We start from the raw sequence: 4827 nt of genomic DNA, 5'->3' as shown, positions 1-4827 counted from the left end.
CCGCCGCCGCCGCCGCCGTCGCCACTGCCGCCACCACCGCCGCCGAGTAAAAAAATAAATATCTCTCTCGTATTATCCCATCCGTTGCGGCTCTCTCTCTCTCTCTCTTATGGCGAATGTTATTTTTTTCTAATTATTTTATGGTGGGGAAAAAAGAAATGAAATATATGTTTTTTTGCATATTATATATGTTTATATTTTTAAACAAATTGAATACATTTTTAAGTGTGAAATTTTTTTATTCACATGTTTTTTTCTTATACATTAAAAACTAAAGCTAACAGCTCGCAATCGACGAGTTGACGTCTATCGAATGTATCGCAATCGCGTATCGCGTTCGGCACTTCCTCGGGATCTGTTACAACAGACGCGATGTTGGAGAATCGCGTATACTTGGTATCGATCGTATCGACGAATCTGACGAGTCGATCGAATGTCACATCGATACATTCGTCCAGATCAAACATACGGCGCAGGGTCGATTCGATCATCGTTACGCGTACGTTCAAAGATTCAAGACGTACGAGTGTCGAACGTCGTTCATCAGGTAAACTCTGACGGTTAACAGTCCGACGCTTATAAAATTGTCTTTGTAATCGTTTCGTAGCAATTTATAGATATTCCATCGCTGCTCGTAGAGTCCCTTCCACGTTTCGAGAGACAGTATCAATTCCTGTCTCAGAGCGATCTCCATGTAGCTCGGTGGACCAACGTTGATTCCAATTTCCAGAAATTTGTAACCCGTGGCCGTCAGAGTGTAACGTCTGCTCAGTAAGCGCACCGCGCGACGCTCCACTGAAATACTGTGGAAATTAAATATATAATATTGCACAATATTGGGAAAAAGAGAAAAAAATAAAAAAAATGCAGGTGAAACTTACACGTTACATTCCTTCTTTTGTTTTTCGCCATTGTACGGTGCGCTGCTTCCTTTGGCGGAATACATTGCGTGTTGTTCGAATGATGGAGGAGCGGAGTACCTTTTTTGTCGTGCAGATCGTTCGATGGAGGAGGACTGATCGCGTAAATTTTTTGACATGGCAAACCGTTAATTCCCCCCCGCCTCCCCTTTTTTTAGGAATTTCATTGTTGCAATCAAACATGTAGCGACATGTTCGCAAAGGAACGCGATGACGTTCAAATTTTATTTTCTAGGAAGAGCCCGCGAAAAGAGAGCTCTTCGTAGAAAGCGACGTACGTGTCGCGGCGTGTCAAAAGAAGCGCCGATAGTCCGGTTACTATAAACAAATCGGGGAGACTTATGATGGTTTTTTTTCGTGGAAATCGGCGTACGTGTCGCGGCGTGTCAAGAGAAGCGCCGATACTCCGGCTGCTATAAACAAATTGGGGAGACCTATGATGATGCTCCGACAAAGGGACAAAGAAATCGTCGATGATATATAATGGGTCATGGGGTGTGCAGGATCACGATAGATGGAAGTCTAATGTGAAAAAAATAGGTGACGGTGAAAATGGATAATGTGTTGAATATAGAAAATGTGTTTAATATGGATGAGGAAGACTTTGTGAATATAGTGGACGAAGTGTTTGAAAATGAAGAAGAAATAGAGATTGACAATATTGACAATATTGACATTGATATTGAAGACGAAGAGCACGCATTGTCTGACGATAGCAATTACATAAGTGATCAAAGTGATGACCTTACGGATTATGCAGAAAAAATTGTTACCCGTTCGGAACTCCTTGCGTTGAATAATAATAAAAAGTATTGTTCAATACAATTTTATTATTCAACGGGTGGTGCATTAACTCTGCGTGCCGAATGCATGGTTCGTCTGGCGGACACTGACATTGGAGTATTGTATGCCGTTAGGAAGCACGAGATAGATACTCTCAATGCGCTAAACAGCCGATTTTGCTCCAATTGCCAACAGTCCGTCTGTATGATAATGCCATGCAACATGTGCCCAATTTGCACAAATTGAAAAAAGACAACATTGTGAACGAGGCATATACAAGTGCTCCGTGGAAGAGTGTGATGTGATATAAAAACAATATGGAAAGGTCATTGGAAGAATTAACAAATTCTCCGTTATGGGATTCAATCTCTCATCTACCAGTGAACGTGGCGGTGTATTTTATAAAGAGACACTATACCCCAACTCCCCATTTCCCCATTCCTCGTCCAAGAGTTAAGGGGCTACAATTCGACTCTCTGCTTCTCCGCTCCTTCTGAGAGAGCGGAAATAATTCTGGAAGCGTGCACATATTATCATAGAGGACACGCATACAATATATTATTACCTCTCTCGCGGCAAAAAGTAGGAGAAATAATTCCAAGAAGCGAGGATAATCATATATGGTTGTTCTATTCCCATCAATCTCCGGACATGTCGGAAATACAACGCTTTATATACTGGCTTCGAGTTAAAACAACTATAGAGAAAAGAAAAAAAAAAGTAAAAAAATGTAAAATTGTTTTGATGAGACAGTACAACAATTTAAAAGAATCAAGATTTTGCAATATGGAACACCTAGAGCGAGTGAAACGCGAGCTGCAGCCAAGTCGCTACCTTGGTGGAGTGTTTCGCGTGATTGCAACGATGTGAGGAGTGCATCGAACAACTCGAGGAACTTAGCCGTATTAAGCGTCCTCGACTCACCGTTGCAAATAGACAATCTGCGGTGGCGAGGATCGCGCGACTCGCGGGTGCAAAAGTACAACTAGAAAGACGTTTCGTGCACGTTGGTGGTGAGTACGCGAGTAGAGACACTGGATCTCTCGATTGGCGAGAGATCGATACGGCATTTGAAAACCGTATATTGACTGGTACGGTGATCAATGTGGACTACATCGAGCCGCGACAATTTTTAGAAGACGCTGGTGGTGTAGTGCTCGAGCGAGTGCGAGATATTGTACAAAGACACGATAGTGTGAAAGTGAACACTGCATTTAACGGTGAGTTTGTGACGGGCGATAAACGCGCGAACAAAAGTATAAACACTAAAAATAGTGAACTCTTTCGAGTGTCAAATTTGGACGAGTGGTACGAGCAGTACGTTATCGAACCCACGTTGGCGTCGCTCGAAGAATTCCAAGAACGCGACAGTGGATGGGCATTGTCGCGAATTCTAAATTTAACTGTAAACGTGAACAAATATAATCCAATGCACGCGGGATGTTACATCGAATTACCGCGAGAAATTATGTTAAAGCGAGCGGTGATCAATGTACGATCCAAGGACAATGCCTGTTTCGCGTGGTCGGTGGTCGCGGCTCTGCATCCGGCTGAAAGGAATACAAATCGGGAATTGTCGTACCCGCATTATACGGTGTTAAATTTGCAAGACATTACGTTTCGGATGACGTTGAACCAAATTAAGAAGTTCGAACATCTCAACGACATCTCAATCAACGTCTATGTCTATATCAAGGAAAAGGAGATTCTTCCGATACGGCTGACCTCAAGGAAGATGGAGAAGCACGCAAATCTATTGTACGTGCAGGATCCGCGCGACGACAACGCGGGACACTTTGCGTACATCAAAGATCTGTCCCGTCTTGTGAGCTCGCAACTGAGTAAAAAAGAACACAAAAAATACTTTTGCGACCGGTATGTATTTTAACAAATTTTATTATTTCTCTTATAAAATTGTTTATTAAATACTAAAAATCATATTTTCCGTTTGCAGATGTCTACATTACTTCAGTTCATCTGAAAGATTGCAGTCACATACAATGGACTGCGAAAAGATGAACGACTGCGCCATCCGACTGTCGAGAAGACGACAAGTGGCTCGAATTCAAGAACCACACGAATAAGGAACGACATCCATTCATCGTTTACGCGGACTTGGAGTGCGTACTACGGCAAAAGGAACCGGCAGAGAGGGAAGATGCATCGTACATCTACCAGCAGCACGAGGTATTTAGCTTCGGATACTACGTGCGATGCTCGTACGACGACGCGTTATCGGTATATCGATTTCGTCGCGGCGAAGATTGCGTTGCGTGGTTCATTCGGCAACTCGAAGATTTGGCGCATCAAGTAAAAATTCTGTTATCCGCGAATGTCCCCATAGAAACGTTGTCGAGAGAGCAGTGGGAGGCATATCGTAGCGCGACGCGTTGTCACATTTGCGAGAAACCATTTGCGTCGGACGACACGCGGGTACGCGATCATTGCCATTTTACCGGTCGTTACCGTGGTCCCGCGCACACAAATTGTAATCTAAATTATAAAGATTCATATTGCATTCCCATAATATTTCACATCTTATCCGGTTATGACGCGCACTTTATCATCACGGAAATAGCTACAGCGTTCGAAGGCAGGATCGACGTGCTGCCGATAACAAAAGAAAAATATATTTCGTTTACAAAACACGTTAAAGATACCACCGAGAGATCAGATTCGCGAAATTGTGTACGCTTGCGGTTCATAGATTCGTACAAATTTTTAAATATCAGCCTTGATAAATTAGCATCTTTTCTAACGAAAGAAAAATTAAAAATTTTACATTCCGAATTTTCCACGATATCAAACGAATATTTTGACTTGTTGACGCGCAAAGGTGTCTTTCCGTACGAATACGTGGATCGCGCGGACAAGCTGCAGGACACGCACCTACCACCGCGCGAATCGTTCTATAGCTCATTGACCGGTGACACGGTGTCGGAGAACGATTACGCGAACGTCTGGCAACGGTTCTCCATCCGAACGCTCGGTGAATACAGCGATCTATATCTCAAGACCGATGTCTTGTTATTGGCCGACGTTTTCGAAAATTTCCGCGAAAGTTGCGTCGCGAGTTATGGACTTGATCCCGCGCATTACTACACATTGCCAGGTTTCATGTGGG

At 43.2% G+C, this 4827-nt stretch overlaps 1 pseudogene; it reads left to right on the top strand.

Moving 5' to 3' along the window:
• The first annotated feature begins 2256 nt into the window (after nucleotides 1-2256).
• On the top strand, nucleotides 2257-3742 carry LOC112552327 (uncharacterized; annotated as a pseudogene).
• Nucleotides 3743-4827: the final 1085 nt, after the last annotated feature.

Source organism: Pogonomyrmex barbatus, unplaced genomic scaffold, assembly GCF_055798465.1.
Source record: "Pogonomyrmex barbatus isolate J1 unplaced genomic scaffold, ASM5579846v1 scaffold19, whole genome shotgun sequence".
Taxonomy (NCBI): Eukaryota; Metazoa; Arthropoda; class Insecta; order Hymenoptera; family Formicidae; genus Pogonomyrmex; species Pogonomyrmex barbatus.
The sequence above is the reverse complement of the archived record's forward strand: the minus strand, read 5'-3'. Positions and strand labels throughout refer to the sequence as shown.